This window comes from Sturnus vulgaris, chromosome 15, assembly GCF_052056855.1.
Source record: "Sturnus vulgaris isolate bStuVul1 chromosome 15, bStuVul1.hap1, whole genome shotgun sequence".
Taxonomy (NCBI): domain Eukaryota; kingdom Metazoa; phylum Chordata; class Aves; order Passeriformes; family Sturnidae; genus Sturnus; species Sturnus vulgaris.
In genome coordinates this window covers 10,070,754-10,096,108 of record NC_142257.1, presented here as the reverse complement: position 1 = coordinate 10,096,108, position 25,355 = coordinate 10,070,754, and the positions used below count along the sequence as shown (strand labels likewise).

The following is a 25,355-nucleotide window of genomic DNA, read 5'->3' as shown; positions in this document are numbered from 1 at the left end:
CAAAACCACATAGGTGTCATTATGTTCTTTATATTATAGTAAATTCAATGCATTAAGAATGCAGAAAAATCTCATTTGCAGATTCCCCAGGAGCCAAGAAAACAGCAAATCACAGCAGCTCTCCCAAGTGATGCAGAAGTTAAAATAATCCCGTGTACCAGCACCAGCATCTGTTTGCAGCAGCAAAGAATGCTTTGCAAACTTTAATAAATGTAAACCTTACAAATCTCTCCTTATACAGATGGTTTATGGTTATCATTCGTCACAGGGGAGAAGCAAGGTACTAAACATTACACAGGTGGATGTGGCATCACTCTGTTCCAGCCAGAATCCAGAGCACAGCCAGGGTGTGTGGATGCAGACCAGTGCACGGCTCCTGCCCCAGCTCTGCTAGTACCATATACCTCACATCCCTGCAGGACCAGCAAGGTCCCTGACACAGCCTGACATGGCCCACCCTTCTGTCCACTCCGACAGAACACCTCGGCTAGCTCTGGGCGAGCCTGTGCCAAGAGTGGCCCCTCTTCAAGATCTCTGCAGAGAACCCAAAGTAGGGGTGTATAGCCCACGCTACAGTGCTGGCAGCTGGTCCAGGGGAGAGCAAAGAATGCGAGGGAGCCCTTTCGTGGATCCAGGAAAAGGTTTATTGGAAAGGGATACAATACAGACCTAGAGGCGGGAAGGAGGAACCACAAAAGGCGTGGAGAGAAGGCTTGCACAAACTTAAATAAAAGTCCTCCCCCGTGGCAGGGTACAACTGATTATCCAATGAGAGAGAACAAGGGGGCCCAACTATGGGAAGGGCTTCATTCCGGGAGAACCAATAGGGTGAAACATAGGCGGGGATACACACAACTGGGCAAATCATATTACAAGGGAGGGATGATTAACAGCGAACTTACTAGAAGAAGGGGAGGGGCAAAGGGAAACGGACAGCTCCGTGGGATGGGTTTAGGGTAACAGACAGGGAAGGTTCTGGAATTTGGGTGGGGTTTAGTGTAACGGACAGGGGCTAGAGGCGGGAAGGGAACAAACCATTCTATACATAACTTGGGGGTGTAACTGGGGAACAAACCATATAATATAGGAGAAAAACCAAACCAAACGGCACACTGCAACAACAGCCAGCACAGAGTCAGAGCATCTCTTTGCAGAGTAGCATAAGCCCCCAGCAGTAACCCACCCCAGAGCCCTCTCAACTTACCCCAGCACAGCAAGTGCCAGGACAGGCAGCCTCTGTTACCAAACACCTCAATGTGCAGCTTATCAATATTTCATTATCAGTATACAGCTGACCTCTAAATAACTGTCTGCAGTGTCCAGCAGCTCAGACTGCCTCCCTGCTGCCAGCCAGGAACATCTGTCCCCTCACGCATGCCACAGAGGCAGCAAGGTAAGGATCCCATTGCCCCGTTATTTGTGCTGCAGAGATTCTCATCAGCATTAAACTCACAATACTGTATTTGTCCATCTTATCGAGAATTAGGGAGTCCACACAAGAGGCTTATGGACAGAACAACAAATCCAGAGCTGGCTGAGCGAAATGTCTGCCACAAGAATCCTTAAATCATCTAGCTTTCCTGAGGCCTTACATGCCAGTCAAATGCCAGCCCTCTCGTTTCCTTATTCTATTTACAAGCAGAGAAGCTATATCTGCTCTCTTTCCAGTCTCTCCTGTTCCAGTGATCACTGGTATTCAGCCTTTTGTTGCTGGTGGGGAGAGTCTCCTCTCCAGGGAGAAGGAACGCTGGCAGAACAGCACATGGGTGACAGTGAGATGGCTTCAGCTACAAAAAGCATTTCCTTAGCACACTGGATTTCTTTGCAAATAGACAATATTTCCAGGCAGAAGGAGCCTCTGGGAAGGGGTTCACTTGGGAAGAGCCCCAGCACACGCCAGTGTGACAGTCATCCAGTATCCTCCTCCTCTATAGGTACGAGCCTGCTGTGCCAGCTTGGCACAAAGCATCTCTAAGGAGATGTCATAAAATCCCTGGATGCTATTATACTTTCAGTTAAGAAAACCAGGACAAGATTTATTACTTTCATACATTCAGTTGACCTAGGCCCATCACACCAGTTATGCCCCACCATGTACAGCCACCATATCAGTAAATTTGTGATAACACACAAATTTGTGATAACACACAAATCATCACAGCAGATGCCACATAACACACACCACGGTTGGCACTGTGTGGAGGAGAGGGAAAAATACTATCAGTACAGAAGACTCTTGCTCAAAAGAATATTCTATTTTCTATATTTACCACCCTTGGAGAGTCCTGAAGGAATGGATACACCATTCACCAAGGACTCCAATGAAACCTGGTGCTCTGAGGCAGCTGGTGCCACCATCAAAAGCTGTGGCATCATTAAAATGCTTTGTCTGGTTTTGTCAGATATTCACAGGAAAGGAGAGCTGTCAGAAACATCACAGCTGAGCGCTGCTACCGTCATTATCTGCAAGGAGACAGAGAAGAGGGAAGAAGCTTCTTTGGTTTCTTTGAAACCTATTTATTCCAAGGGTTATGTTATCAGAAAGGATAAATTTTCAAGCCAGTAAAAGCAGCTCCTGACCTCTAATTTCATCCGCACACATACCAAGTGCTTCTCTGGACTATAAAATCATAAGATTTGAGGGAAGATCTTAAATTCTACGTGCCCAGCCTATGCAACAAGCCTCAAATTCAACCTGGTCCATGTTTAGGACATTAACAGCCCAGTGTTCACATTGCTATTTTGGGACGGATATACAGCAAACACAGGACAGATTCCTATCACCTCATGTTCCCATCAAAGCTTTTGTTCTTCTTGTCATAGACTGAAAAACAGACTGAGAAATACAAACTGAAGAATATCCATCCCTGTAAAACTGAAAATATATGCAATATCTCCGTCCTGGACAAACAGAAAAATCAAAGATAAATGTGAACAACACTCACTGTGTTATGAAACAGAAACTCTAGTATTTTACCTGTTATTTCAATTAATTAAATTTCAAATTTTGTATAATGCTGAAATATTAACTCAGGTCCACTTATATATGCTTAAGGTACTATAATATGTTTTCAAGTAATTGAAATAAAATATTTCATCATATTAAAATTTCAGAGATATAGAAAGGTAATAACATGATCTTATCGAAATAATAAAGAAGTTGTGAATAATTCCCATACTTTTATTTAGTATTTGTCTTTCATCACATAATTGCATCTTTTAATTTCAGTTCTAGTTGTCTTGAAAAGATTTCCCACCAAAAGAAAATTTCAGGTTCTGACTGGTTCCAGTCCTTGACAGAAAATTAATCTTGGGCTAATTTATAAGACCAAAAAAAAAACATAGATAGTGGATTCAAGTGACTAATTATCTACATCTATGAGGCTTTTTGAGTGCTCACTGCAGTTTCAAAGCATTAATTTGTTCAGCAATTACAGTAGGAAGATGTCAGATCCCCACGACAGGAAGGTACACAAAAAGTATCCCTTTTTGCCAAATGCTTGTCCCTGAAATATCTGCTATAAAGTATCCACCGCTTCCACAGTGAGCAAGACCCTTAATAAGTGCAGAGAACCTGTGAAGGTGTAGAAATCAGAGCTGAGGGACAAAACAGAACCATTCAGAAATTAGTTGGACTGTATTAAAACTACTTCAATGGCACAGATATCTTTCCAGTGCCTAAAGGGGCTACAAGAGAGCTGGGGAGGGACTTCTGACAAGGGCAGATAGTGACAGAACAAGAAGGAATGGCTTCACAATGACAGAAGTCAGGGTTGGACTAGGTTTCTGGACTCAGAGATTCCCTGTGAGGGTGGTGAGGCCCTGGCAAGGCTGTCCAGAGAGACTGTGGCTGACCCATCTCTGGAAGTGTTCAAGGCCAGTTTGGATGGGGCTTGGAGCAATGGAGTCTAGTGGAAAGTGTCCCTGCCCATGGCAGGCGGTTGGAACTGGATGAGCTTTAAGGTCCTTCTGAACCCAAATCATCACCAAAGTGAGCCCCAGCACTGTCCTATACCCACTGGCAATGGACTCAGCATGAACATCCCAGGTTGGAAAGGGAGATGCTCCCCTTCCTTTAAACCCAGCCCCACAAACAGAGAGGATCAGGCTCCCTGCCCAAACCCCACGGAGACACCCACTTTCCTGAATGCTCACCAGCTGCCTAGCACTCCAGCACCCCAAGTCCTGGTGTTCAACACCTGGTTCTCGTCCAAATTTGTGGTTCTTGTCCAAAATTGGACGAGATAAATTGGACAATTTTGCCTTTGCAGACCAGAAGTTGGACTTGATGATCCTGTGGGGATCCTTGGAACTCAGGATATTCTATTATTCTGCAAACATTAACTTGCCTCAATATATTAATGCATGTGTTCTATGAGTCAGCTTGAAGAAATACTATGTTTGCCACTTAGATATTTTTCTTTGGCATAAAATCCTCCACTTCTCAGTCGCTCAGCCTTCTCTGCCTTGCTAAAACATTATGTAGCTGAAATGCCTTTTGCTCAAGCTTTTGCATGAGTCGTTTTAGTCAGCTTCTTCCATCAGGTGGTTTTGTTTATCTGATGTTAAAAGCCCACATTCTGCAGCAGGGGAAAAATTCTGCAGCACAAATTAAAGCAGGAGTCTTTGAAATATACCTTTCTTAGAAAAAAAATCAGACTTAGTGATAAAACATAATTCAGACAATTTTTGCTACTTTCATTAACAGGACAAATCCCAGTTGGAAATGTGGCAGAGAATAGAGCTGATGTAAAAAGCTGTTCCAACACAGAGAGGATATAAAGGAGAGTGCAGTATTCCTTCTGCACTCTTCATCCTTCTTCTAAAGTGTACCTGTTATCTCAGAGCTATAGGGTTCCCTGCCCCAGGTGCCACTTCCTTCGTCAGGATTTGATGACCAATAGTCCACCTTGCAAAGCCCGGGCATGGAAAGCAGCATTGCACAGTTACTTGCCTTTCTCCCAGATTTACCCTGAAAGTCCAGAAAAAATGTTAAGAGACTATAAAGCTTTATACAAATCACCTGAGAGATTTTGCAGTTTGTTATCTAGGAATTAAGATGTTATCGTTAGAAATTATTTTGTCTGGCCCTGTTGCCCACTGCAAATGAGTCAGTCCTCTCCAGGACCAAGTCAATAAAGGTCCAGCTCCACTAGGATGAGGATAAATAAGATCTCAGACAGCTGCCACCCCTTCACTTCCTGAGAAATTTTAGATTTATCATTACTACTTTTTTCTTGCCTTCATGACCAGAGGAGACTCATCCATAAGCAAGGCACATCTCTGGGAACACACATGACAGGTTAGCTCAGCAGCAAAACCAACAAGTTGTAAAGCCAGTGCAGTAATGGCCTCATTACAATGGCCTCATTACAAAATTATTACACAGCATTACAATGCTCACTGTGTAATAATGCCATATATAAATAACAGACTGCAAAGATCATTAAAGCCAATCAAAAGTATAGATTATCCCATAAAATCTGTTTAATGTCTCCTATATTCTGATACACTGTGAAAGAGAAACTCCAGTCAGCAGTGGATGCAGGTATTGGGCAGCAATATTGGGCTTTCAGCATCCTCACCTTGGAGGTTTCCTTCCACTCTTATGTTATCACTGCAATTTTTTACATCCTAAATCCTCCACAAAGAGAGGTGTAGCTGATGATTGTGGCCATATTTCTGCTGTAATCTCAAAAAATGTCAGATCCAGCACAGGTGCTCTGCCAGCCCCAATCCATCACCCCAGAGTCCTGTTTGAGGAGCCCCTGTGGCTCCATCAGCCCAGCCTGGTAACAACACCTTGGGGATCTCTCCTGCGGTGCAACAGGTATGGACATAGTCATGGAGTCACCAGGGTTGGAAGAGACCTCCAAGAAGATCTAGTCCAACCATCAACCCAACCCTTACCATCCATAATCACGCCTAAACCATACCCCTAGTGCTACATCCGGACTCCTGTTGAACATTTTCAAAGATTGTTACTCCACCACCTGGGCAACTTACTTGAATGCCTAATCCACTACTCGGATGGAAAAAAAAATCTAATATTCAATCTGAATCTCTTCTGACACAGAGCTCTCTCCACTGTTTCCAAGTCAGTTGGATAGAGAAGAAAAGTTTTCATGATAATGCACTCCTTCAGCAAAAATCTTCATCATCTGGGGAAAGTAGCTGCTTTTCATGCTCTCCATAACAGACTGCCAAGGGACACCAAGTTCCTAAATGGCTATTCCTACCCAACCAACCAAAATCACATATGATCATTTTCTGCTTCTCAAAGACATGCTTCATGATTATGTATCATGCTTGATGTTTCTATTTACAATATTTCCCAATTAGATTTCATTTAAGTTTACTTACCAAAATATAATCACGTTTTTGCTTTAACTAGATGTGTTTACCCTGCCAACATGGTATTATGCATACAACAGAGAGGGGCAAACAGGTGAAGAATAACTTGCCTCCATCAGCATTTGGCAAATCCTCTCCTACATCCACAAAACCTACTACTATTAACAGATGGCATATCCTTCCTGCTTGAAGACAGACACCAAATCCTGATCCGAAATGCCATGTTTTTGGTCTCATTTCTCGTTTCACAGTAGAACAATCTTTAGAGCCCAGAAAACTATTCTTTGCTCATATATTTTCTAGATGAGGAGCAGGTTCGACTTGCCTACCCCCTTTTAAAACAGCTGCACTAGCAAGAAGGCTAAAATTAGAATCTTCCAGGAAATACTTCATGTTTCGCCTTGCAGATCAGACAATTTAAGTCATGTTGTATATGCTAATAAAAGCAATTTCTTAAGTTACCATTTAGTATAAGAAGTGTCTGGTACAGGAAATAAATTCAGCAATTAATATTTGCCATAATCTTACAGCAACAATTTTTTAATGTAATTTCTTATTTTTTAAGAACCACAACTTGTGCTGAAAACACATTTTGCATTTTATTATCCCTAAATGTTTAACTACCATAACTAATGCCTGATTAATAAATGGCTAGCTATTGCTACTACTTGAAACCTCATTTAGATATGGCAAATTATGTGCCAATGAATATTGGTCCTTCTCAAGCAGCAATACAGGGGAAAAAGGATCAAAATAGGAAAACAGTTTTAATTCATAGTGTTTCTTAAGCCTCAGTCTATTGTTCCAGCCAAGCTCATTGAACTCTAGGTAAAGCTATAATGTTTATAGGTCTTACTTAAAAGTGAAATTGTAGGACAAAAAAAAATCTTATCAAATTTATGTGACCAGTCTCCCATAGTTCAAGTCTCAACTGGACACATACCTTTCAGAGATTTCCTCAAGGCAGCAGAAAATCATAATGCATTTGGGGGATCCTGGAGGAACCCAGCCTACATTCAGCACCTAGAATCAACCTCCAAGTGCAAGGCAAGTATTTTGGGTGGGATTTTTTTTGTTGTTGTTGAATTTTGGATTTATTTGGTTTGGAACTTTTTGGCAGGATTTAGAGCTTTTCGTGTGTTTGGGTTTTGTTTCTTGTTGTGGATCTCTGGGGTTTTTTTTAAAGACTCAAACACTATTTTCCCTCTTCATTTTTTTTATTTATTAAACATGCCATTAACTCACTGAGTTAGTAGCTATAGAAGCATGAACTCTTTGGGACTAATTTGAATTAAAATGAAACATTGTGGATGATACTTGTTTGCTTCCAGAACTTCACAATGGAGCCTTCAGGGAAAAAAATTACAAAAGAAAATATTAATTGGACGTCAAAGTGTTAAAACAGTCTCTGGCAAAAGGCCTTACCTGAGGCTGCTGTTTTTTTCAAATGCAAATATGTAAAACATTTAACTATGCATGGAGCAGATTTCAAGTGCTTGCTATTGCTTCAAATGTTCCTCTCCTCACATCCCATTTCCTAAATGCTTGTGCCTTTTAGGTGGCTGCTGATTTAGCAGCTTCAACTTTCTTATCTTGAAGATAAGTAATAAGTGATGCTCCGCCTGGGAGCTGCAGCACCACACCTGAGAATCCGCCCTGTTTGCTCTTCACACTTTGGGTGGTCCACAGAGCCCAAGGAAGTAAATTTTCCCCAGGCCTCATCCTTCACTATGTCAAGTTTGGCTTTCAATTAAAATTATTTCATCAGAGCTACATGACAAAATAGAAGAACCAACGGAATAGGATTGAAGAAGCAGAATAAGAAATCTTAGGAAGCAGCAGAATAAATCTGGACAATTTTAAAGGAAAATAGTGCAGTTAATGGAAATCTCACCATGCAGCCAAAGAGAAGAAAGCAGAACTGACAGCTATGAATTAACTATTGTTCTGTTTTTCCAAGACCTCAACAAAGGTTACAGCCTGCTGCACAGCAGCTGTGGACACAGCTGTCATTTCAGATTTGATTTCATAATATCTACTTTTGAATTAGACAGACTTCAACACTCATTAGGAGCAGGCTTTTCTTCTACAAATGCTTATAAGAAGTGTTTTCTCACAAATCATACAGTCTTACAATCCTTTGGCTTGCTCTAGATATATATCAAAAATATCTACTCCCATAATCACAGCCTTTTTATCTTAGCAGGTCCTTCCAAGTGCTCAGTACTCTGAATTTTCCACTACTATCAATGGTGTTAACAACTAATACTCAGTAATTTTTCAGAGCTCCTTTCAAGCCCTTCAGAAACTTACTTGTATGAAATATTAACAAAAAATATTTTGAAGTACTAATACATTTGTCTCTCTCCAGCCTCTAACATAGATGAAGAGCTGTACAGAGAATTTTCAAATTCTCTTTAGGTCCTGGGGGTCTTTGGGGTGTTGGTTGGTAACATCATCCCACGAACAAACAGCCTAATCTCACTGACCCAACACAAGTAATAGAATCACCATGACAGCCCTGAGCCATCATAAGTCATGGACGTTCTCCATCCCAATATCCAGGGATATCCTAGCTCTGTGTTTAAGCTAGTCACTTCTCAAAGCAAACAGCCACGCTGATAAATGTATTTAACTGCCTAAAGATGGAGAAAAGCACCCAGAGAGAGCTGCTGAAATCCTTTAAGTGAGTAACTCCAATTTCTCTCATCTGTGTGCATAAACTGCCCATGAATCCCACAGTCTGGCAGTAAAACTGGTCTGAAACTGAGAAAACCAGGATATTTCTGCTTGTGCCGAGAGTTTCCGTTTCCATGCAGGGCACCTTTATCCAGGGTTAGAAAAGCAGCCCACAGCTCCATGTGCAGGTGATGCACTTTCAGTCACAATACAGACCATCCATTTCCCATCGATAGGAGCACCAAGCTAAGGTGTCTGCACATTTAATTGAGATTATGGTGGGAATTAATTATAAGATTAACAATCTCCAAAAGCGATGTCATAAAACAATACCCATAACTGTAGTAGAGCTTACAAAGGACAGTAAGATAATAAAAAAATGCTATTGAAGTATATGTGGAAGAAAGAAAATGGCATATGGCTTCTTGTATGAGATAGTCAGAAAGCATGTTTTTTAGGGCCCAAAAATTCCTTTTAAGTTTTAAAAAGTGTGAGATATTTCAAAATGTGTACAAAAAAATTAGAGTGAGACTAATCTCAGGCAGAGAGAAGCAAGAGAAGGAAAGAAGTCATCAGATATGTGAAGAGCCAGTCCCACAGGAACAATGACAAAGAAAATTAGCAAGTAAAATTCCTCATAGTTTGTGCAGGTTGCCTTTTGTAATTCAGTAGGAATTATTATAGTGCAAAATTCAAGGGGATTAAAATCCATTACAGCTCTTCCCTATACCCTGCTCCAAGGACGCTTTGTCTAAAAGAACTGTATTTTAATCTGTTTGTCAAATGTTTTCAATACAATCCTTTAATACAATACTGTGTCGAGAATTTCAGGCTAGAAGGAATGTCCGATGCACTATTTCTGCAGTTTAGTTCTTCAGCTCTTACACCTATGCAGACATAATACAGCACAGGAAGATAGCCCTTCCAAATGAAGTGTTAATAAACTTTTAATAATAAAGCATTTCTCCAGGCATCAAATCCTGTCCCTGCTGAGGACACTGGAGTTTTACCATTAACTTCAGAGGAACTGAGACACTGAGACTATAGTCTCTGGCTATATATTTCATATAAATTACATTGCTATTAGACTTGATTCCCAACAGAAATTACATTCAAAGAACTCTAGTACTCATGACCTCCAAAACAAATCCAAATACTTTCTTCTTGCATCCATGCACATATATTTTTCTCCTCTTAAAGTACTACAGCAATTAAGAAAAATTATGGAGATTATTTTTCTTCTTTTAGGCTTCCTTCAGGGTTCCCCTCTATTTTAAAAGCTAAGCTTTTCTTTCCAAGCTTGGCACCTATGAACACAAGCCCTGTTGCAGGAAGGTGCACTGAGACATGAACTCAGCAGTCCCGTAGTGGCTGGTTCAGCCTGGAACCTCCTTTCTTGGAGGAGGCTGAAAAAAGCATTCTTTGTGCACAGAGCTGAAGTGCATAATAAATCATACCTCAGTTTTGCCATTATGCCAGGAAGGCTGGATTTCCCCTTCAATCTGTCTGCTTGCCTTGCCTGCTCTTCACTCACAGTAGTGTGGGGAAGCCAAAGCTCCAGCCAACATTAGTTTGCATTTCTGACATACAAAGCACACAAGTTCACCCAAATTCAACACAACAGCCAGGACTTTTCTAAGGTTATGGCCATCCTCACCACCTTCTGTCCAAGTCACCAACCAGTGCACCCCGACTGTAACATAAGAAACCTCTTGGGCTCTGTGGAAACCACACACAGGTTTTGGGAGCCCCAAGAGCATGTCTAGCATCTCCTGACTCAGCTTCAAAGATTAAAGACATTTTTAAATGTTTTTGTGTGGAATCTATCCAACAGAGAAAGCCAGGAACCATGATCAGGGTCTTCCAGTGCTGTGTCCCATCTCTCTGGTGCTGCCTGGTGAAGCACCAGCCCATCCAACTTGCAGCAGACAGCAAGCAGTGTTGGGCAAGATATTTTTTTAACAGAGATTTTCTTATGAGTTGTTACTTGTAGGTGAATCCTAGCTGCTTGCTTCAATTGCTCCTTTTACCATAAACCAAAACCTCTGGTCTGTTATAAAATATTATGAGTTTGTATTCAAGGCATTTGGAAATCCAGCACATTTCCACTCTCTGGAAAAGAGTAAAAACCATCTCTCCAACATGCAGAATTTAGCAATTTGCATATGAAAGTAAATTTTCATATCACATGAAATCAAGTTTTATTTTTCATTTCTAAATCTCACTTTCCTCAGCCTCTATTCTCCCAAAGTCAGCCAAGATCATGTTCCAGATACCCACAATGGTGAATGATTATTCATCAAGCAATCCAGGTAAAAAAGAGAGACTGGTAGGGTTGCAGGATATTGTGGGATGCTGTAGATACCAACAGCAGGTTTAAACAAAGTACCAAGTGCTAAAAACGGTGAATTAATCTTCATTAGTCTCCCTGCTTTACCAGCTAGACGAATCATTTAAAGCTGTTGTATCTTCACACTACACTGCCAACAGCACTGGAGACATTTTCACAATTCATCCTATAAAGTAGTTGTCTTAGGTTGCAATACCGGATGTGACCAAAAGTATGTATTCTATCACCATCTGTTGAAAACAGGTGGGGCAGTGATCCTTATTTCTGTGGGAGATATTCTCTGCTAACAGGCTGTTTTGGTTTAATTTTGACTTTCCCGGCCAACGCACCAAATTAATGTCTTCAGTTTGAGTTGCCAATTTGAATAAACTTATTTTTTCTGTTGTGAGACAGAACCAGGAGCAAAAGAGCAAGGCAGGCCTAAAACCTGAGAGAGTATAAAAGAAAATTTATTAACTACACAAACAAAAAGAGAGGAAAAAAAAATTTCAGAATAAGATTTTTTTCAGATCACTCCTTCCCTCCCTCTCCCAATCTTCATAACAACAAAACAAACATATAACAGATACTTCGGTCAGTGCCAAATTTAGTCTTTCTCAGTTCACTTCTGGAGAGAGAAGCCTCTTCTTGTTGAAGTTGTAGGGATTTTTCCCACAAGAAGGAAAAAGACAGTTCTCTTGTGGTTTTATCTTTCACGATTTGCATCCGCCCAGGAACCTGCAACCGTGACGCTCCTCCCAACTCTACAGCCGTCCCAAAGTTGTAGATGTGGGCCATGTCTGTCTCATGGGGTATTACTTTTAAGAATGAAATGTTCGACAGCAAAGATTCTCTCTGTCTCCTTTTTCTCTGCTCAGGCTTCATCTTCAGAAAACCAAAATCCCCTTCTTTTCTCAGGGCAGAAATTCTCAACACAGGTGCTTTTTAGTCAAATCATCTATTAAATGGAACATTTCCATCCCCCCATGTCTCTTTCCATGGTTTATAGGAATATTCAGTACATCAGTTCATTCCTACAATTTCACAAAAAGATTTTCAGCCATTTCAGCATCTTCTCATTCTCCTTCCATCTTAAAAACTTAGCTCTTACATCACTGACTTCAGAAATCTTCTTATTCCCTTTCATATTCAAAGGAAAGGCTGGAGGCTTTGCAAATCTTATCTGAACACTAAAGAGTTAAAGTTTAACACACCTACAAGAGTTGGGCCAGGCTCAGGCCTCGCTGAGGTGTTAATCAGCCTTTCTGGGGCTGGGCTGCAGCCCCACACTGCTCATGGCCACCCGGGCAGGCCCGGCCCGTCCGGCAGCAGCAAAAGTCGGCCTCCCCCCCACGCCAGAGCTGCAGGCTCGTGGAGGAAGAAGCTGTGAAGGTCTTATCACACAACTTTTTCTCCCCCTGGCCATCGGGTCCCCCTCGTTGGCAAACGGGGCCCAAGCGGCCTCCCGAGCCTCCCTCCCCCCCGCATGGGGGAGGGAGAATCTCGGGTTGATGCTACCTGCTCAGCTGCTGGAAAGACCAAGAGAGTCAGTTCCGGATTACCTTCCTCAAAATGTGTGTTCACGGAGCGAACTAACTTTCTCTAATTGGCTGTTGCAGGTATCCCAACCCCCACAGAGGAAATTCCCTTAGGAAGAACCCCAGCACCTCCCATCCCCATCCCATATTAAAATGAGCCCATTAGTCCTTCACGTGTGCGCAGCTCTTCTCTTGAATTGGGTCGGTGGTCTCGAAATGGGTCAGTGGTCTCCAAGGATGAAGTCAGGAGAGTCTTCATCAGGTCTCAGTGACCCTCTGGCACGATCCAAGGCTCCGTGCTTCGTGATTAATGGTTTACTTGTTTTACGTTCTTCTATATACTTATATATATTCTTCAGATAATTATACCAATTAGCTCTAGCCTAAGCATCTAGTAATTATTAACCTACCATTTACCTACCTAACTTACATCTTGGTCTACCTTTAGCAAAAATCTTAACTCTTTAAAACCATGATTCAGGACTGCTACCAACATCCTGACTGAGAGGATGTCAGGTTGTATTCTGACTCTGTCAGTGTTTTTGTTATTTTGTAATTCTGTATTTCTATTTTAATTTTCCTAGTAAAGAACTGTTATTCCTATTCCCGTATCTTTGCCTGAGACTCCCTTAATTTCAAAATTATAATAATTTGGAGGGAGCGGGTTTACATTTTCTATTTCAAGAGAGGCTCCTGCCTTTCTTAGCAGACACCTGTCTTTTCAAACCAGGACAATAGTACACTCTAATTATTATTTTTTAATCTTCTGCTTAGGGCTTTGCCCATTAGGTGGTGGAAAATCCAAAGGATATATGCAATGGTTATTCTTTCATCTTCATACCTCTTAAACTGCTTCTCTGGCTTATGTCAGTGTATAAGTAATTGTGCCAATATGTAAGTATTTATGTGCTTAACTAAAAAGAACATTTTAAAAGAAGAATGCTGTTGTTTAGATGACAGCTAGAGATGCTGTAGTCTGCAGACATTTTCCTGTTTTTCACAAGCAAAGAGAATTGATTCTGATTTTATATACCCTCCCTACCTCACCAAACTCATGCACTCCAATAGCTGTCTCATGCTGTGGTTCTATCTCCTCAACAAATTCACCTTTATTCTATGCCATGGACCTAGTTTATGCTAACATGCAGATAGACAAACTGCAGATGGATCTACATTATCAGAACAGCCTTTTCCTCTCTCCATTTTCTCTCAACTCTAGCAATGGTGGCACTCAGTGGATGAGCAGGACACCTCCTTTGCTGTCATAAAACCTGGGCTGTGCATGCAGCAAACAAGAAAACAAACTGGCTTGGGAAATTTCCTGCCCACACAGCTCAAAGACACCAACTGGGGCAACCTGCAGACTCAAACAAAAGCTAAATTCTTGTTTTCCTTCCTAAGGCCACTTTGTTCTCTCATGCAGGACATACCTTTTGTGCAATGTGCCCCTGGGGCTGCAGTGATGGGTTAGCCAATCATACAGAAAGAAGAGGAATTTGATGAATGGATCATTTTTGATACACTCTGCACTTTTGACTCATAAATTCCACAGAAAACAAGGTAAATGGAGCATAACTTATTAATGAGCAGAGCCCTAAATATCAAATGGTCTGCTGTGAATCATCATCACGAATTGCAGAGCCTTCACATCATGTTGGTTATCACATGCTGCAGTAGTTCAGTGATGGACAAACTCTGCAGCCTGGTGTTAAGTCATACAAGATGCTTTCTGTAAAGCACTTTACAGAGACTTGCTTGCCTGACCTTCAGACAGTGACCTCCAGAGACAGTGACCCTGCAAGCCTCACCTTGCATTGCAAGCTTGAAAGCACCATTAAGCCCATGATGAATTCTGAGCCTTGGGAAAGACACGTGAACCCTAAATCTCACCAGAAAGCTGGGGAAAATTCAGACAGCTCTTAAGAGACACACCAATGAAGTTTTTGTGTAGTGACATAAGTTAGGAGCAACAGCTTTCTATTCTGCATTGCTTCTACCCCTTCACTGATGGGTAAAAATGGACAGCCCCCTCCAGATCTGAAGGTCTACTAAGGTCCAGATTAAGAAGAACCACATTGACTATTCTGAGACAGCACTGCAGGGCAAGGTAAAAACATTAAGAACTTTCAATTTCCTCCTGTCTAAAGGTCGTTTGGTTCTTTTGAGTGTTGAGAAAACAGGAAAAAAAGAAGGAAAGAACAAGGAAAACCATGCACCCAAGTAACTCTTCTCAAATTATCTCTATAAGCTCAAGGATCACTCGCAGAGGTAGGTGTGAGCACACGTGCTGGCACACAAACTGACTGTTCACAGTCACAATGAAATACCTGGTCTGAGCATTTTCCTCATCACTGTTCTGGTTTGAATTAATGTCTTAGGGTGATGTTATGGTGTTTGTATCTCCAATCGTGTGTTCTGATTATGTTTGGTATTATGTCCTGTGCTTCCAGGACTCACTCTGAAAGTGAAGCTTTGTTTTGTCTTGTTATCAGCTGGCTCACCTCCCCCATGGTCTATGTTTAGGAGAGGTTTTAGCTCGGATTGCCTGCTTGCTTGCTTGCTTGCTTGCCTGCTTGCTCGCTTCTGCCTCTTTTTCTTTCCTTCGCTTTGCCCTTGCTTTTGCTTATTAGTTAGTTCCGCTAGGCAGTCCAACTTTTTCCCTGGACTGTTTTTTTTTCCACCCCGTCCTCTCCCTCTCCTGGATACCATCTGAATCTGTTCTGGACGGAGACCTGGGAAACCCCAAGAAACACCGGGAGTCTACACTTTGTCACCTGCAGCAGTCATCCCCAGCGCCAGAGACTGATAACTGGGCGACCACTCGCCGGAGAGACTGAGTTTGTCATCCTTTCAGAACGGTGAAAGAGGTTTTTTGTCAGCTGGTGTTGTTTTTTTCCCTGTGCTGGGGAGTGTTTTGCTTGTTAAATAAACAGGTTTTTTTCCCACTCTTTCTGAGGAAATTCTTCCCGAACCCAGTGGTGGGGGGGAGGAGTTGTGGGGTTTGCTGTCTGGGGGCTCCTTCTGGAGGTTTTCCCCCAAATTTGCCCTAAACCAGGACAATTAATGACCATGTTTCTATGCTTTTTGGCATCCTTGTCTGTGGCAGAGAGGTTGGAACTAGGTGGCCTTTAAAGTCTCTTCCCAAATCATCCCATGATTCTTCTTTCACACTAATATCTCTGAATCTTCTGGAGTTAACTTTAGTGCTATTACCCAGTTTTCTTTTCTGCCTAATTTTTCCTTAAGAGTTTTCAAGCATTTCAGTACAAGTTTGCCTCCTGGTACTGAGCTGCAGTTACCTGTGTGCTGTGGAATTATCTTTGAAGTTTTCATTTGTAATGACAGATGCAATAATAATAAAAAGTGTCCACTATTTTTAAAGGCTATTTCTCCCTGTATGTGTACAGCTTTGTCATCTTTCAACTGTCCGACCTCTAAATAGGCTTGTAGTGAGTTTCTCCTGCAAATGTGTGGATGCATAGCGTGGGAAAGCATCTGCTTCATCAGAGATTAGCCTGGAGGTAGAGGCTTTCCCAGGAACAAATAATATGCACCTGCTATTGTTTACAGAATGTGTATCACGAGAACTATGTTGCTTACAGTAAAAACATCTGTGCAAGAGGTGTTGCTCGCTCTGACCAATGAGCTGTATTCTATTCTTGGTTTAGTGATCTAGTGTTTATAAGGAATGCAGTGTTAAAATAAAGTTGTCCCTTTCCTATCTTGAAAGGAGACCGTGTCACCGTGTATTTCTAATTATATAGCTAACAGAGACATTTGGAGGGTTCCACCGAGATCTACACTCCAGAATTTACTGACTTATAGAGCACCGGAAAATATCCGGGCTTGAAGTCTGCTGAAACCGGGACGGATCCCTTTGAGGTCTGTCTTAACCAGGGCCTACAGCCTGAGCTAGGCTGAGCCTGGCCAGAGCTGTGCCGTGTGAGGACTGGATAACCCAGAAAACCAGGACAGCAGAAGCCTGGAGCCAAGAACCAGCACCAGGGAATTCGGCCAGAGTCAGACCTATCTGGGAAGCCATGGACTCCACCCCCAGGACTCAGCAGGAAGGAGATCCACGGAACGTCAGACTGCTTGCTCCCTCGTTGAAAAGAGATACTCTGTTTTTGCCCTCTCCTCATAGAAGCAATTTTATTGGGACACAAGTATACTAACTCAGGAGCTCAACTCGGCTCAAGTCTGGAATGGTGAGCCCCTGACATAATTGCTGGGAGAGAGGGCTCTTTTTAGAGATGGGGAGCCAGTTATCTAAAAAGCAGGAGAATGTACTTTCCGTCTGGAGGAATGTCGTGGCTGGCATGGAAATGCCAGTTTCTGATGAAGCCCAATGTGTTCTATTAGCTTGGGCAAGAGACTGGTGTTTCTCTGATGATGCAGAGGTAGTGTTCTCTCTGTCAGCATGGCAGACTCTTGGAGAACATTTATGGGACGCCCTGCTGTCACGATCTGCTATTAATACAGAGCGGGGGTCGTGATGGTTCGATTGATCTCAAAGATGCAAACAGGCAAAATGCAGGGGACAAAATCAGTTTATTCAACAACAACAATGCATTTTTATTAAATGCCAACAACTCAGTTGCGATAGAGAGGAGAGATATAGGAAACAAAGTATAGAGAGAGAAAAAGAAGGAGATGGGGAAATAGCTACCAACGCGACGAGACGGACGTCCTCATGGGCCAGCCAATAGACAGGTCTTCATCTGTGGGGAGTACTCAAAGGGTCTTCTCCAGACGGTCGCTCTTTTATAGTCCTTATCCAAAGCGAGTGGCCTCTGGCCAAAAAGTGGGAAGATTTATGGGCCATTGTGTGGTGCTGTGGGAGACAGGTGCAGTCAGGCAGTACATGCAGTCTCCAGTTGGTATAACACAATCTCCAGTTGGTACAACACAATCTCTGGTTGGTACCACAACAGCACAGTCCAGTGAACACAATACACCAGCACACAGTCACCTGACAAGCATCCATCTTGGCCAGGCCAGGAAACCATTGTTTGGAGTCAACCTGGGTGGGGGTCCTCGAGGTCTCCTTGCAACGGTCGAGAGGCAAAAAATGAGGGAAACTTCGGACCGACCCTTACACCTGCAGAGGGGGGACGCATCAATGGGCCCTCTAATCACCACATGGGGAATTATTAATGGAAATATGACGAGTGTGACCTCACCAAATAGTGAGTCAGATTTAATGTCCGAGCAAGATGAGGAGGACTCCACCTGTTGACCCAATAGTGGACAGGGCAGTGCAGAGGCTCCTCGCTTGGTGATCTCCCCCAGAAACCTACTGAGTCCAGCAGCCCTAGGCCCTGCCATGTTCCTCCTGTCATAGGCCATGCCAAGTCCAGCGGCCCCCTGGGTATTGTATCTGTCACCCAGGGATTATGTCCCGCCAGTATACCCTTCACCAAATGATTATAGACAGCCAGTATACCCTTTACTGGCAGCAGTAGGGTGGTTGCCCATAGTGGCAGATAATGGCGCCAACTGCCCCCCTCCCTTTGTGCCTCAGGGGGTGCATGTCCTCCCCTGTGAGTGCCTGAGTTTGAACGCCCCACTTGGGACCAGCCCCCAGCTGATGTCATTGTGGCAATCATTCCCACTGCTCCTCCATTGCCACCCGCAGAGGCTGCAGGTGCCCGTTTATCCCTGAGGATGCTGCTACTGCTGCTGGGGCGCCAGCAGACGTCCGCATGGTAGCTGTAGTGGCCAAGCATGCAGTGGCTACCTTGCATTCTGTAGTAACGGTCTTAGCTGCTGCTGGCGCCAGCCAACCGGCAGCAGGGATGTCCCTGCCTGTGCCACCCGTGAGCCCACAGTGCCCAACAGCTACAGCCGGTCTGCTTGCCAGGCCAGACCACAGGCGCCAGCCATTGCAGTGCCAGACCCCTCCCCACCACTGACATCTGAGCCTGGCCCTCATGGGCGGGGCCATGGACACCTACCTCTGTTTCAGCGGGGGTGGGGCTGCCTTTTGTTTCACCCCCAGTGTTGCAGCCTGCCTACCTGGAAGAGACAGACCCCTCCTAGGGTCCAGCAGGGGCTGTGCCAGTGCCCCCACCACCTCCGATGCCGTGTCCTGCCTCACTGACCAGAGAAGGTGTCTCTGCCCAAGTGTCTGTAGGCGGGGCCCCTCCTTCACTGCCTACGACAGCTGTGTCACCTCCCACTGGGCAGGCACTACCCTCATCACTCCCACTCTCATCGATCCCACCCCATGTTGATGTTGCCTATGGCCAGCATCTCTCGTCTCAGGGGCGCCGGGACGGCTCTGTGGCATCTCCCCAGAGTCATCTCTGGACACTCCCCCCGTGCTTGGTCACTGTGAGGCTGAAGAATCACCATGATTTTTGGGAAGCAGTCAAGCTTCAAGTATTGCAGCAGGGGGCTGGGACTTGGAGCGTGTGGGGAGGCCTGGAGGTGGTTTTCTTCATGCAAAGGGGGTGGAGGAGGGTGTGCAGGTAGATACTGGTGGGCTCAACCCGATCTCGGGGGAGAACCTGTCACAAAATTTTAAGGATACTGTCCAGATGCAAAGGGAAATCCAGGCTTTTCCTATGTTTAAGGCTGCTCCTAAAACAGGGCAACATGATAGGCACAGGGTCACAGCCTGGCGTGTAGTCCAAGATTTACAGGACAAGGTTACACAATATGGGCTTGGATCTCCGCAAGTTATGAGAATCATTAGGGTATTAAACATGGATCTACTGGCACCATATGATATTAAGCATATAGCCCAAGTGCTGTTTCAGCCTGTTCAATTCAGGGTTTTTGAAGACACAGATGGCTGAAAGGGCAGTCACAGAGAATATGCTGCGCCCTCATGCTGATCCCAGGTGTGCAGTGGGATGTGATGCTCTAATGGGGTGGCTTTGTTTTTCTAATCCTGATATGTCCAGGCTACCTGGTATCCTCTGGTCCTCGAGCAGTGCCAAAAAATACGTTTTGCAGCAATGTTAAAGGCAATAGAGGCAGCAGCTACCAAGCCGAGATATGTAAAGATAATTAAGGGTCCTAGAGAGCTATTCTTACAATTTGTTGAAAAAGTGGCAGCAGCCTTGGAGAAATAGGTTGAGGATGATAATTTGAGACAGATGTTATGCAAGCAGCTGGCCAGAGACAATGCAAATGTTGATTGTAAAAAGATTATAAAGGCTTTGCCAGGAGATGCATCATTAACTGACATGGTTCAGGCATGTGCTAATGTAGGTACCATAGACCATGAGGTCTCTACACTAGCAGCTGCCATGTGGAACCACCATGTGATTTCAGGGGGTGAGCAATGTAAACAGAAAAATAATAAGGGCAAGGATAAGCAGAAGTCACAGCAACAAAAGGCTGAGAGGCCCAGTTTTCTATGCTCTAAGTGCAAAAAAACTGGTCATTTTGCAAATCAATATAGATCAAAGAAACATGCTAATGGCCAGGGAAATGGACATATGAGCACCAAGGGGTACAGTACGCAGATACAAGCAGTACCTCAGAACCTGGCACTGACACAGATTTCCTCAGCCAATGCTCAGCCAGTACCTTGGGTCAGCTGGAGTGGACGTACACACTGCAACAACAGTCATATTAGACTCTAACTGTCCATAAGGTTCCTCTGGACACCTTTGGTGTCAGAGGTGTTTGGGCCAGGGGCTGAGTGTACTGCTTGTGGGACAATCTAGTGCTATTCTTCAGGGAATCTTCGTTCACCCAGGTGTCATAGATGCCGACTTCATGGGTCAAATCTCTGCCATGGTTTCTACACCTTCCCCCCCCCAAGTTACTATCCCAGCAGGAACTCGTATTGCTCAGCTTGTGCCTTTTTGTTCATGTGGTCTTAGGGGTGATCAACGAGATTGTAAGATGATGGCTTCAGATCTATGGGACCACCACAACTCTTTTGGACTATGAACATCTCTGATCAGCACCCACAGATGTTATGTTGGTCTTTCCCAGCGCCAGCCCACCTCAGATTCAGCTCAGAGGTTTGATGGATACTGGGGCGGATGTAATTGTAATCTCCCTTTCTGCCTGGCCTCCCACATGGCCACTGGCCCCATTTGGCCAGGCCATTGAAAGGGTGGGGGGTACAGCACAGACCTTTGTAAGTCAACAGCCTGTGTTGGTCAAAAATTTTGAAGGGCAGAGAGCCACAGTCTGACCCTACATTACTACAGCCCCGATCAGCCTCTGGGGGCGGAATGTTTTGGTGGCCTGGGGACTGTGACTTGAAGCAAATTTTTTATTGGAGCCACTGGAATGAAGGGCGAGAATTATCCCATGATACCTTTATGGTGGTTGACCAACACCCCCTTCTAGCAACATCATAGCCCCTAGCGAAGACTAAGTTGCTTGCCCTTCATCAATTAGTTCAGGAACAATTACAGTAGGGACACATTGAACCTTCTCACAGTCCCTGGAACACGCCAGTTTTTGTGATAAAGAAAACGTCAGGGAAATGGATATTGTTACAAGACCTCAGAAAAATTAATGCAGTGATGGAAAGCATGGGGGCATTGCAGCCTGGTATGCTTTCACCCACCCTGCTCCCTGCAGGATGGGCCATTCTGGTCATTTATTTAAAGGATTGCTTTTTCACAATTCCTTTGTGTCCTGATGACAGACCAAAGTTTCCTTTTACAGTGCCTGCAATTAACAACCCTTAGCCAGGACAGAGATATCAATGGAAGGTTTTTCCAAAGGACTGTCATAATAGCCCACCTACCTGTCAATGGTATGTGGCTGGGGCCTTGTCTGGAGTTTGTGAGCAGTTTCCTGATGCGTATTTTTATCACTATATGGATGACATCTTAATAGCACCTTCTACTCCAGATGAGTTGCTGAGGATAGAGCCTTAGGTCCTCGCTGCTTTTTGCTGTTATGGACTGCAAGTGGCTCCGGAGAAGGTCCAGCAGCAACCTCCTTGGAAGTATTTGGGGGTCAAGATCTTGGATCAAACGATTCAGCATCAAGAGGTGCAATTTGCAGATTCTATTAAGACTCTGAATGATGCCCAGAAATTGCTGGGTGTTACTAGTTTGTTACATCCTTACTTGGGGCTGACTACAGCTCAGTTGTCCCCCCTTTTCAGCATCCTAAAGGGGGACTCTCATCTGGACTCACCTCGGAGTTTGACCCCTGAGGTGCAGCAGACACTGAGGGAGGTGCAGCATGCTTTGTCTACTCGTCAGGTATATTGACTAGATCCTTCCATTGATATCACTGTGTTTATTACCAATCCAGATTTGTATCCTACAGGTATCATTGACCAGTGGAATGATGAATGGTCTGATCCCTTGCACATTCTAGAATGGGTTTTTTTTGTCACATCAGTTAAAGATGACGCTAACTGCAGTGTTTGAATTGTTTGCTCAATTGATAATCAAATGCCATCAACGATGTCTGCAATTGATGGCAGTGGATCTCATGAAGATCATTCTTCCTGTAGAGCGGGAATTTTTTGAAGGGAGCTTTGTCAATAGTGTTCCCTTGCAGAGTGCACTGCAAGATTTTATGGGACAGATTGCTTATCATCTGCCCAGCCATAAGCTATTGCAAATGTCAAAAAGAGTCAAGTCGTTGTTGAGACCCAAGAATAGTCGAGTACCAGTGCAAGGTCCTACTGTCTTCACTGACGGGTCAGGCAAGACAGGGAAAGCCATTGCTACCTGGGAGGATGAGTCTGGATGGCAAGTGTTGGAAGGCCATGAGACAGGCTCTGCCCAAATAATTTAGTTTAAGGCTGTCACGATGGCATTCCAAAGGTTTTCTCAGGTACCCTTGAATTTGGTCACTGACTCCGCTTATGTTGCAGATATAACTCAGCATTTGTTTGTTCACTTTTGAAGGAAGTTGACAACACTGTTTTATTTTGGCTGTTGATGGCCTTGTGGTATGTGATTCAAGCCTGAGTTCATCCATATTATATTCTGCACATATGGAATCACACAAACTTGCCAAGTTTTCTAATGGAGGGTAATGCCAGGGCTGATAGGCTGGCTAACCCTGAGTGAGTGGTGCCTCAGCCTGACAGGATTGAGCAGTCTAGGGCATCACATTGCTTTTTCCATCAGAATGCACATACTCTGCAAAAGCAATTTCATTTGACAACGACAGAGGCTCGTGACATTGTCAGTTCTTGTGCTGACTGCCATGGGCTTGCTGCGCCTTTGCCTGTGGGTGTGAATCACAGAGGTTTACAGGCCCGGCAGATTTGGCAGGCAGATGTTACCCATGTCACAGAATTTGGTAGATTTAAGTATGTGCATGTGTCTATTGACACCTTTTCTTCTGCCATGTGGGCATCTGCTCACACTGAAGAAAAAGGTCATGATGTGGTTGCCCATTAGAGGATGGCCTTCGCGGTCCTGGGCATACCTTCTGCTGTGAAAACCAACAATGGCCCTGCTTACATCTCCCAGAAGATAAGGCAATTTTTGCAGATGTGGGGAGTCTTGCATAAATTTGGCACTCCACATTCTCCAACAGGTCAAGCCATTGTTGAACATGCTCATGGTACTCTAAAGCGTGTTTTGGACAAACAAGAAAAGGGAATGGCTGGGGAGACACCTCACAGCCGATTGGAAAAGCTTTGTATGCCATCAATCACCTTACAGTGCCACCTGATTCAAATAATCCTGTTAATGTAAATCACTTTGCTTCATTACAGGCTTTAGACAGTACACGCCTGCCTCTGGTGAAGTTCTTTGTATGTGACCTGACCATGAACAAGTGGGAGAGCCTGTATGAACTTATTGTCTGGGGTTATGGGTACGCTTGCATTTCAACGGATACTGGGGTATGCTGGCTGCCTGCAAGGTGTGTCCACCCTGACCTGCGATTTCAAAACCAAGATGTGAGCGGTGCACAACCTTCAAATGCTGGACTATTTTGAAATTCATGAGAGATTTTGGATAGAGTTAACTAATGTATTAGAAGGATAGAGTTCATTGATGTATTAGATATGGTAAGATATATGGTAAGATATTTTAGAGAGATTTTAATTTTATGGTATATTTCATAATTGTATTAGAAACAGTATTTTACGACCTCTTGCAACAAAGGGCAGCAGATGCAAAAATTTCCTGAGTACTCGTGGTATCTTCAAGTCTCTTGAGTTGTGTTTGTCTTCCCTTGCAAGGGATCCCGCATGGGACCACAAACACTTCTTTCTTTTTTAATAAGGAGGGGGGACTTGTGGATGCATAGCCTGGGAAATCATCTGTTTTGTCAGAGATTAGCCTGGAGGTAGAGGCTTTCCCAGGAACAAATAATATGCACCTGCTATTGTTTACAGAATGTGTATCACGAGAACTATGTTGCTTACAGTAAAAACATCTGTGCAAGAGGTGTTGCTCGCTCTGACCAATAAGCTGTATTCTATTCTTGTTTTAGTGATCTAGTGTTTATAAGAAATGCAGTGTAAAGTTGTCCCTTTCCTATCTTGAAGGGAGACCATGTCCCTGTATGTTTCACTCTTGCCATCCATTGCTAATTATATAGCTAACAGCAACACAAATGCACCTCTTTTTGACAGGATGGCCTATCTGTACTTTCTTTCCTACATTTTTCCATTACCTTGTTCAAAAAACCTGCCAAAATTTCAGCCAGCAGATAGCCATTAATACATAGAAGCAAAATGAATCACTACAGCTGGATGCTGTGCCATAGGCAAAACATGCAATAGAAAGCTACTTTAGCTGAAATTGGTATTTAAAATATTTCTATAAGAAGGCTACAAAACTACCATCTTATTGACTACCCATAGGGCTTCAGCTGTACCTGCCAAGTGGAGCAATTTTCTAGAGACTATTAAGTAAAGCAAAACCAGATATGCAGATGGTTGCAATCTGACTGACAAAGCAGCAAACTGTTAAAAAAAAAATTACTATTGAAGTCAGCAGAAAAAAAGGACTATCTACCTAAAAAGTATGAATTCCTGTCAAAGGGAGCTGGCAGTTCCTAAGTCAGATCACAGTTACACAAACCTACAAATCCCCCTTACTGACATAAAGGCATATTAGTAACTAATAATAAAAAACACAAAATAGAAGCCAGATCAAAGAATTGAGAGATTAGCAGCAATTAACTTAATATAGAGATCCTTTACTGCCCAACTTAGTGATTTTTATACAACACTGACTTTAAGTAGATCTCCCTGGAGATATTGTAACCACTAAAAGAAACAAGATCCTGCTAATTTTGTCATTTTGAAGTAAATTTTTCACAGGGGCCTGAGAAAATACACAATGTTTCCTTAGCTGGCTTGGCAGATGAGCAAGATTTGCTGCTAATTCCAGCACTGATGTGCTGAAAGTGTTTTCTGCTGGAAACATAAAGGAGCAAGGTAAGATTAAAATTACCCATCTAGTTGAATAATGTGTCCTGTTTACTTTGGTATTCCCTTCCACAGCTGTCCCTGCCTTCGGCAGCATCACCCTGACAGAAAGTAAAAT

The 25,355-nt window shown here is 43.5% G+C and overlaps 1 pseudogene; it reads left to right on the top strand.

The window, feature by feature from the left end:
- Nucleotides 1-19,586: 19,586 nt before the first annotated feature.
- LOC148221982 (endogenous retrovirus group K member 8 Gag polyprotein-like) lies at nt 19,587-24,271 on the top strand (annotated as a pseudogene).
- The last annotated feature ends 1,084 nt before the right edge of the window (nt 24,272-25,355 follow it).